Source organism: Marmota marmota, unplaced genomic scaffold (genome assembly GCF_001458135.2).
Source record: "Marmota marmota marmota unplaced genomic scaffold, marMar, whole genome shotgun sequence".
NCBI lineage: Eukaryota > Metazoa > Chordata > Mammalia > Rodentia > Sciuridae > Marmota > Marmota marmota.
The window spans coordinates 21185128-21196111 of record NW_025999932.1 but is presented as its reverse complement, the minus strand read 5'-3'; the positions used below and the strand labels follow the sequence as shown (position 1 = coordinate 21196111).

Here is a 10984-nt window from a genome sequence, read left to right as displayed (position 1 = left end):
TCTCTCCCTTTCCCTCCCACCTCTCATCCCAGTTTAATGTTAATCTTCTTCTCATGCTCTTCCTCCCTACTCTGATCTTAGTTACTCTCCTTATATCAAAGAAGACATTTGGCATTTGTTTTTTAGGGATTGGCTAGCTTCACTTAGCATAATCTGCTCTAATGCCATCCATTTCCCTGCAAATTCTATGATTTTGTCATTTTTTAATGCAGAGTAATACTCCATTGTGTATAAATGCCACATTTTTTTTATCCATTCGTCTATTGAAGGGCATCTAGGTATGTCATTTTTAAAACTCTATTTATTCTGAGAATTATTTTTCACTCCAAAACAACCTTTTGTTTCCCTTTTTAATATATGCTTAATTTTGTTTGCAATTCAAATTATTAAATATGTTTGATTTTTGAAAGCCTGAAATCTCATTTCTGTTTATTCTGTTTATCTATGGTACTACAAACAGAAGAAAAAAGAATATTGAGTTACATTACCTTCTCTGAAATACCATATGGAATAATACTTATAACTGGAATGTAATATTATTAAAATTATGCAAAACCTGAAGTAATATCCAAAGTTTTTATTATGTTTATATGTACTAAGGGTGAATAATTCATGCCAAAATATTCCTCTGAAAATAAATATTTTCAAGAAGTTAATCCTTAGATTTCTATTATAATCAATAAAAATGCTACATTGAATCAATTTCTTTTTAATATTAAAGGATATAACATGTAGCTCTGTAGTATAAAAGTAGAAAGAAATGTCTTCAGTGAGGCATTTCATATTAAAATGTATCTACTAGTCATTGTGAATAAATTGAAAGTACTGAAAATAATTCATATAAAAGAAAATTCAAGAAAAACAACAATATTTCTAATATTACACAATTGACATAAAAAGAATTCTATTCTGTATTGTTATTTACCTTAATGACCTGTTGAAATCTTTTGGAATTTGCATTGATCCCAAGAAGAAGGGTATTTTAACTTTAAAATCTCAAAATAACTCAGAATGGAACAAGTTTTGAGAAGCTGGGAAAGGATTCAGAGTTTGTAGTTTATCAATACCTTTAACAAAGTATCTGAAAAGAAAAAAATCACAGTTACATAGCTTTTATGTCCTATTACAAAAAATGTTTTAAATTCTACCAACCACAGTTGATAACCTCATAATTAGCAGTGCATGCAGGTGATTTCTGGGAGTTTCTATATTCAACATAGACAGATATGTTGAGACATCTTTACTGTTAGGCCCAACTATTACAATATTATTTGCAAAGTTAACTGTGTAATTAGCCATATGCATACACACACCACACACTCATACCCAAATATGCATATGAAATGCATAGAAAACTTTATTTTCTCACCTACTATTTAAGTTTGAATTTTAAGAGAAATAAATATAAGACTAATAGGGGTTAGTTGAAATTAGTCAAGAACACAAAATTAAATCAATCTCTCTCTCTCTCTCTCTCTCTTTCTCTCTCCCCCCACCCTCTCTCCTATGCTTTCTCCCCCAAATCTACTTCCATTATTATTTATAGAGAATATGTTTTCAAATAATTCAGAAACATGGATATATCTCAAAATAACTGCATCTAGTACTATAGCCCTTATCCTATATATTACATATAAACAGGTATATTGGTATAAAGATCAGGTGCATGAAAGAGTTGCTGCAGCCATATTAGTTCATAATATTTCTGTGTCTTGAAAATTTGAATTTTCCACTGGGCATGTTGGTGCATGCCTGTAATACCAGGAACTCGGGAGGCTGAAGCAAAAGGATGGTAAGTTCAAAGCCAGCCTCAGCAACAGCAAGGTGCTGAGCAATTCAGTGAGAACCTGTCTCTAAATAAAACACAAAATCAGGCTGTGGATGTGGCTCAGTGGTTGAGTGCTCCTGAGTTTAATCCCCAGCACCAAAGGGAAAAAGAAAAGAATATATATATATATATTTATTTTAATTGTTCCTAGACACCATGACAAATAATGATTTAAGGATATAAATAAGGCATGTTTTTCCATTAAAGAAATTATGTTTCCATCAAAATATAACAATAATTGAACCATGTTTTGGTAAATTTTAAGATATAACATGAGACTTTGAATATGAAATTAAATTTTACCATGTTAAAGGCATGAATAATAGAAATTTGTTGTTTATATATAAACTATTATTAGTATTATTTCTACAATAAAGATAAACCTTATAAACTGAGAGAAAAGTTCTCAGACATTGGAAAGCCTCTCTGATTGTTTCATTATCACTGAGTTGCAGACCCAATTCTTGATGTATGAAACAAATCTTGTATGTGCTGCCTTATCTAAGTTACTTTTGTTAGTTTTTGTTACTTACAGCAAAATGCAGTCCTAACTCAAAATGGAGTCCAATGTTCATATGAATAGATATAAACAGGTGATATATAGAAATATATCCAGCTTTGAACACAAAATATATCTTAATTATTTAATAGACAATGGATCAGTGTGATAGAATTATATGTTTTAGTTATTATTTATCCACCATTTCTGTCATGCAGAAAGGTAACTGTTAAAGAGGAGAATGTATTTATTTTGTTGATTAATCTTGTTACTTTGCAATAAATTATTTGGGTAAAACTCATTTTACCTATTTTTTCCATTTATTTGCTGACTTTGTACAGCATTTAATATCAAAGTATCACTTTTTGCAAAATGATAGTATTTGGTCTGGTTAATAAATTAATATTAATGACTTTTATGTATGTATCTGAATTACAATTATATGCATGCCTTGTTATTGCTCAACAATATTGTAAAGATTGATACATCAATGCTCCAAATATAAATACATTTTTAAATAATTGTGAATTATGCCTAAATTTTTATGCCTAAAATGTTTATGCCTAAATTATGCCCAAAATTCTAATTAAATATACTTATTATTTTTAATTCCTACAATTTGGAGCCCTGTCATGACTTATGATGGCTAATTAAGTTGACTGTTCTTTTTGAGATTCTTATAAAATAACAAAATAAAGTTTGAAACACATTCTATAATTAACAGAAATAAATTAAGATAAAGGCAAATTCCTTCTATTTTTGTAATATTTCTAATTATAAGCTACATCTATTTACATATATTTTAATCACAAGACTCATTAGCCATTTGGACAAATGTTAACAAATTTATATTAAGCTGCTTCTGTGGATATTTATTAAATATTTAAGGAGATCTTGATAATGAATTCATACCAAAGTTATTTTTGGCAAATGTTCAATATTTTTCTTGAAGTAGATAAGAAAGAAGACTTTATGTGTACACAGTATGATGATTTCTTCAATGATGAACAATTAAAAAATTAATCTCACAAAATTCAATTTACTATGCAGTATCACCTGAACTTTATATGAGTCCATATGAATACTTCACATTCTACATACAGTTCAGGTGATAATGTTAAAATTTAAATATCATAACAATGACATCACAAAGTTGTGCAGGTATTAAGTAAGTATACTTGTAAAAGTTACTTTGTAATTACAAGATCATAAATGTATCAGATATATTAAACACTCATTTGTGAAAATCTTTTAAAGAATTTGGTAAAATACATATTCATCTATTCTTGCTTTATCAACCAACTTTTTAAGTTAATTACATATGTTGTTTGAGTCCATGGTTAGTTAGCAAGTCAAGTCAATTAACTCAATATTAAAAGAAGCAAACCTCCTTAGAATAAGTGAGAAGTACATTACAAAGAACACTAATATCACTCAATTATTTAATTTGAATCACTACTCACTCAATACTTTGAATTCACTACCAATAAAAATAAATCCAGTATTTTAACAATTATGGGTATTTATTATTTTTTCTTTATTAGTGTTTCAGAGAAAAATGAGTAATGTTTGTGCCTATTCTATCAATTTACTACATGAGGTTATTCAAACAAGCCTATTTAATTTAAATGATTGGCTCATTATATATATGTAGATATGCAGATATAGTAACTGAATAAGTGAATGTATCTGGTATGATAAATAATTTTCAGTGACTTTGCCACAGTTCAGTTTCTGCTATGGTTTAGACAAGAGGAGTACAAAAGTTCATGAGTGAGTCAATGCACTAATTGGGTTATGAGAGCCCTAATCTTATCAGTTTGTTACCCTACTGATATGGTTTAAGTGGGTGGTAACTGTAGGTAGTGAAAGTGTGGCTGGAGGAGGTGGGTCATTGAGGGGTATACCTTTGGTGTATATATTCTATCCTTGGTGACGGGAATCTCTCTCTGGTTCCTGGTACCATGTCCCCAGCAGCTTTCCTCTGCCACAACCTTCGATCATGATGTTCTGCCTTATCTTGAGCACTGAGGAATGAAAGAACCTATCTATAGACTGAGACCTCTCAAACCATGAGCCCCCAAATAATACTTCTTCCTGTAAAATTGTTCTTATGGGGTCTTTTGGTCAAAGCATAAAAATAAATCAGACTAAAATAGTTTCATAATCATAAGTATCAAAAATATCAAAAATATCTTCAGTTTACAGATGATGGTATCAAGAAATAGAAAATTGTGAATAATTGTAATACTTATCATAAAATACTCTTTTATTTCCAAAAGAGGGGACTAAAACAAACATAGAGCCAACTGAAAATAAACTGGGATTTGCTTCCTAGAAACAAGTTTAGTCAATCCCAGCAAAGGTCAGTTGATCCAGATATGCACACAGTGAGGTTTCCACCAATGTCCATACTAATTATGAAAATATAGGTACTTATTGTTTAAACATTTCAGTTTCAAATGAGATGTTTTTGCAGTATTATTTTAAGAGAGTAACAAATACAGAAACTGATACCAGATATAAGATGTTGATTATTATCAAAGATAAAGAAACCCATTTAGGAGACTACAATGATAATAGCTTATAATATGTAGAGATGAAACTTTTGATAAAATGGCCAATTTACTAACTGGGAAGGTTTTACAAATGTATCTAATAAACTTCTGGTTTTCTTTCCATCCAATGAGTTTACAGGCAGAATGTTTATGCTGTGAGGTACATTGGATAAGTCACATCAAGAATAGAAATAACAAAAGAATGAACTCAGAAAAGAACTAGTCCCTTCATGAACACAATGAAATAGAAAAGAAAAAGTCAAGAATCTAAAATGATATAAAGTAAAATTACTTCCAAGTAAATAAAAGCTCTGACCATTAAAAAGCAGCCTCTAGAAGAAGAATAAATCCAGCATGCTGCCATGAGACATTTCAATATGACAAAAATAAACTCAAAGACCTGTAAGAAGATTCAGCGCCTCAAGTAGGCAACCTATATTTAGGATATATATTATCTAATAACCTATAGTCGAGACTGAAAGAAAGAAAGGATGGAGGGAAAGAGAGAGGGAGAGTCAAAAAGAAAGTTCCTTCTCCAAGTGTGTGGGTGTGCCCTTTAGAATTGACAGAAATTATACATACAAAACAAGCACATTTTAGACAGATGTGCTAATAACAGCTGATACCTGGATTAAAATTAATAGAAACTATTTGAGATAGAAACGAAAAATGCATGAGTCTCCAATAGCATAATGATAGTTATTGGGCTGAAAATTTTCTCTATGGCTAGCACACCATCTAAGGCCAAGAATGAAAGAAGTGAAGACATTTGTCCAGTGATATGCCTGAGCAGCTACAGACCACTGAATTCTATGTGGCTCAGATTCTTTTCACTTTCAAATATTGCAATTCCAAAATTTGTTCCACTCATCTCTTTTTCACCATTGTATATTTACCTAATATTTTATCTTACAGGATCTTGTAGAGACCAATTAGTCATAACATAACACCAGGTCTTGGAATTCCAGCCTGTAGCTATAAACAGAATAAACCTCAGGCCTGGACAAGGAAGGATGTGTGCATTTTTTATGCAGGAGGAAAGTGTATATTTGTGAACAAGGAGTTGAACTGTAATAGAGTGAATGACTCTTCAGTAAATAGTCACTTCTTTCCCACTTCAGGAAGAATTTATTTTCCTGAAGAAGTGATTTTCCACTTAAGTAGGTAATTCTAATTGTCTAATGAAATACGTGTTGAAGTGACATGAGCAGGGATTTTAAATGAAGTTTGGAGTTTCCTTTGCTCTCTTGTGCTCCACTGGTCCACTATAAAAAGGGCATGTTCTGTGTACCTTTGGCCCCTTAATCCTGAATACACTTGAAAAAGGCCTGAACCCATATCCCAATGTCAGGTAACCAGAGCCAAGCTCAGCCAAGTCCACCTAAATCACAGCCTGAAGCAGAGCTCCTTCAAGGGAACTGCACACAAAAAGAAAGAAAAATAAATTCTTTCAATACAAACCACTGGGGCTCCAGCGGTTTGTTACACAGGATTATTATGTCAATAGATGACTTAATATTACAAATACTTTTTTCTCTACAATGTGTAATTTATTTGATGGAAAAACTAGGGCAAAACCTGAGAAACCCTGGATTAAATTCTTTACTAAGTGTTTGTTTTGTTATTCCTTTCTGTCTTTAGTTAGGAATTAACAGACTCATTTTCATGGGTATAACAATTCACTTAAATAATATACTATGATGCAAAATGCATTATTATTATTTTAGTAGATCAGTTCATTTATTATTCAAAATAATTTTATTGATTTCATCTAAAAAGCTATAACATGATAATGATTATATAACAACTAACAGCTTAGGTTTGTGGGAAATGATAAAATTATATTAGAATGTGAACTTAACTGATTTATGATACAGAAGGGTAGATATAACCATGTAACAGGCCATTATAACAGATGGAGTCTGTGATACAATTATTTTTAGAATTGGCTTACAGTGTTCATTTTTGGAAATATTAAATACTCTTATGACTTCCATCTGTAAAAAAAAATGGAAATTATTTGTTTTATTATTGCAAAAATAAGTACTAATTTATTTCATGCAAATAGTCCACAATACTTTATCCCATTAAAATTTTGCATTGATGGTATTTATATCACTGATCTAAAACATCTTACCATCATATCTCAAATTAAGAATGATAAGTTGAATGATAAGTTGAAATAAGTCCCATTATGTGGTGGCACTGAACTGAAATTTCTCACGTTAATTAGAATTGATGGAGGTACTTGAGTGGGAATGAACCTTTTAGGGTGGTATTTTGTCTGTAGGTTAACTCTAAAGGCATAAGCAAAAAAAAAAAAAATGTAAGGCTTAAAAGGCCTTAGGTCCATCTCAGCCCTCACACTTACCATATTTTTTACAATATGAAACTGATACTTTCTCTTTTTTGTGCAATATGATTGTATCTTCTAATATGTTGCTACTTTTGCTGATCTGAAGCCTACACTACAAGAAAAAGAAATGTTCCTACACTGCATACTCAGTGTAAAAGATGAAGTCTTCCATGAATACCCATATCTATGACCCTAAGTCTCTATACAGAGACAAGTTGGGAGAGACTCAAAGGCAGAAAAAAAACAGAAGCAGCAGCTGGTGGAGTTGGAGTATAGATCAGGGAGAATTAAATAATGTTTTGCAGTTAGATTTTGGAGGGACGAAAGTTCTAAAAAAATTGTATCAGTTTATTGACATGGGAAAAATATGTAGTTCTTTTGTGAGGAAAATGTATCATCAGAATTATACACTGGAGAATTAACTGTAACTTGTGACTAAGTTAAGAATACATTCATGGATTAAAAACTGAATGCAGCTGGGCATGGTGGTGCATGCCTTATCCCAGCCGCTTTGGAGACTGAGGCAGGAGGATCTACAATTCAATGCCAGCCTCAGCAATTTAGCAATGCCCTAAGCAACTCGGTGAGACCCTGTCTCTAAATAAGATACAAAAAGGACTGGAGATGTGGTTCAGTGGTTAAGCATCCCTGAGTTCAATAAATTAATTAATTAATTAATTAAATTTTAAAGAAACTGAATGCAAAGGGCTCACATACAAATTAATCAATATGCAAGAGCAACTGAAGAAGTCTTAGTGGAAATAGCAGTGCAAATGAGGAATAATGTAAATAATGGCATTTGTTTGAACTAATGTATTTGTTGCAACAATTAGAAGAGAGGAGCAGAAAAGACTTTGATGAAATTGGGATTTTCAGGTGACTTCATTCACAGAAAATTGAGGAGAGGTTGGGATATGTTTACAAAAGAATGTTGCCAAGCAATAACTCATCTGTATATTTCTCAAACATCTGTATGACAAGTTAATTCTCTTGCCAAAAATTGTGTAGCATTTTAAAAAGTATCTCACTAATCATTTTTCATATTAGTATCCAATTCACCCAAGTATTCTTTAAATGTGAATTTAACCATATTGAAATACATTGTATTTCATGAGATGAAATATTTACATGCTGATTATCTTAAATAATATTTTAAACTCATATAGACTAAAAATTTTCACAATCCTGATTTCAAATCATTAATTATATATTTTTCCAAAGTAAATTGTTAAATCAAAAAAAAAATAACTCTTCTTAGGTTAAAAATTACGAGTTTTAGATATATTGATTTAATTATATTACCATTGAGTTAACTTAAATACCCTTGGAACTAAATCCATTTCAAGGACTAATAATGGATGGATGGAGCAATGGTTAAGACATGTAATAATTTCTTCCCTATAAAATGCTTTGTGTTTGTGAGGGGCAGGGAGGACGGAGGGGTCCTCACTGAGTTGCTTAGGGCATTGATGAATTGCAGAAGCTGGCTTTGAACTCAAGATCCTCCTGCCTCCGTCTCCCAAGCTGTTGGAATTACAGGTGTGCACCACTGTGAAGCATCATTTATGGCTTTGTCAAGGGCCATATCACCACTGGCTGTAGACATGCATTAAATAATAAATAACAAACTTCATGGGTTTGTTTTGTTTTTCAGGTTTTTTTGTTTGTTTGTTTATTTTTTGCATTGATTTTTTGCATTGTCTCATTTGTATTTGGTTCTGTTTGATTTTCACCTAATGAATCTATTTTTTTTTCTGTATCTGGTATGTGTCAAATAAGAATAATCTCTAACCAGCTCATGTTCTCCTAATGCTCATCTGATCACTGTTAAACAGACAGAAAAAGGTCCAATGAAACCAAACCTACTTAGGCAGCATAGCTGAATCTAAAAGGAAAGCAGATGTTCAAGGAAAAAGAGGGTAAATAGAAAGATCAGATCTATAAACAGATATAGATATTTCTCAGTGAAATGATTAAAATCAAAGTTCTAGTTCTCTCCTTATCAATTGCTATAATTGATTATAGTTCCCAGAGTTGACCAGGCTTCTTTAAAATGAATAAACTGAAACATAATTACTAGTGACAGGTTTATGAATCTAAATGCTAATGTATTTTACTTTTCAATAATCACAAAAAGAATCCTTGTAAATGAAATCATACCCTTCCAACTGAAAAGAGAAATATTTCAATTTTATAGGCCGTGAAACACCAAATCCCCCCACCAAAAAAAAAAAAAAAAAAAGTTAATTTGATGGCCTTTGGGAACAAAGTAACTGTGAAATGATAATATGACTTCTCAAGCAATGACGATTTTTCTATTTCTTGAATTGAGTGGGCAAATGGCTATATCCACTCTGAGGAAAGTCGTGGGTATGTCCATTTATAAGCTGGACATTTGGTGTTTTTAAGTTATACTTCAATGAAAAAATTGCTTTAACATCCATTTAAAGACATTAGGTCATTAACAAAGCCTGAAGACCACAACCATAATGACAAAACAGCAGTTAGCTTGTGCACAGTGCTGCTCTAGGAACATAGTGTGACTTGATCCATTTAACTCTCAAGGCATTCGTATGAAGAAAAGTCTGTTATTAATCAGTTTTATGGATAAAAAAAACTAATACACAGTTTCCATTACTTTCTTAAATCAAAGACTGAGTGCAGTTCTGAACCAAACTTCCTAACTCTCATTCTTTGGTGAATAACATTCATGTCCGGCAATTAATAGTGACCTATTCATGTCCATTACAGCAATAATTCTAAACTATTACAGAAATATTATAAAATATTTTATCTCATATGTTTTGATTTCAAGCAAACTTCCTTTCTTTTGTTGATACATTCATGTTTGAGATAAATTATTCAGTAATTTTAGCTTCTGATTTCAATCATATTTCAGTAATCCTTTCTGATATTATATACTTTCTATTGACTCAATTCCAAAATAGTCTATTAATTGGATAAGCCTATACCAATAGTATTTTTTTTTAATTTTCCAGAATAGAGACTATATAGCCAATACCTTTTCCTTTCAAACTATACTAATTTTCAGAAAAGTTATGCAAAACCTTTCCTCCTTGCTGATCTTTCACAACACTTGCTTCAGACAGTGACAACTCAAAAATCTACTCATATTTAGAATGTCCCACACAAATAGGGTCTATGAAGGGATCTATTTCATTATCATGATCTCAGATCAAAATATTATTTCATTGAAAAAGACACACATATTTTTTATGGCATTAACAAGTCAAATATCCTTTTTATCAGTTATCATTTTCTAAAAAATGTAATCTATGTATACAAAGTAATCCTAACATATGGTTTGCAATCTAATTGCAATATTAATTATAGAAGACCTTCTTCCCAGTCTCCTCCAATCAAGAGCTAAATGTGGAGAGGGCAGAATTGAATCTCTTTCTACTTTAGTCCCCCATGATTTCAGCAGCTTCTGGACCTGTGCCTGGAACACAGAAGTTCTCATCTGAAGCCATTCTGATATCAGTTCCTATACTTTTATACATATTTAATACACACCTCTAAAAATGATGGTACTGCAATACCTTTAAACACATAAAGAAATTGGTTGATTTAACTAATTGATTCTTGCAGGAAAGCAGCTCTCATGTCTTCTGAGAACTAAACATTGTTTACAATATGTCCCAGGAGGCAAGAATCATCTCCAAGAGTGGAAGATTATACACAACCTTTGGGAATTTACATGTTGAGATCCTTGAGACGTG

General features: G+C 31.5%; 1 long non-coding RNA gene across 10 annotated transcripts in view; it reads right to left on the bottom strand.

Moving 5' to 3' along the window:
- LOC125616089 overlaps positions 1-10984 on the bottom strand; it is a 307484-nt gene that overhangs the window by 183930 nt on the left and 112570 nt on the right. For 7 of the 10 annotated variants that reach the window (XR_007346710.1, XR_007346711.1, XR_007346703.1 and 4 more), the window contains one exon: positions 926-1081. The exons of 2 other annotated variants lie outside the window; for them this stretch is intronic. This is a non-coding gene — a long non-coding RNA (uncharacterized LOC125616089). Of the gene's footprint in view, positions 1-925; positions 1082-4234; positions 4355-10984 lie in introns of all 10 variants that reach the window. One more of the 10 variants, XR_007346705.1, reaches the window with a different exon arrangement.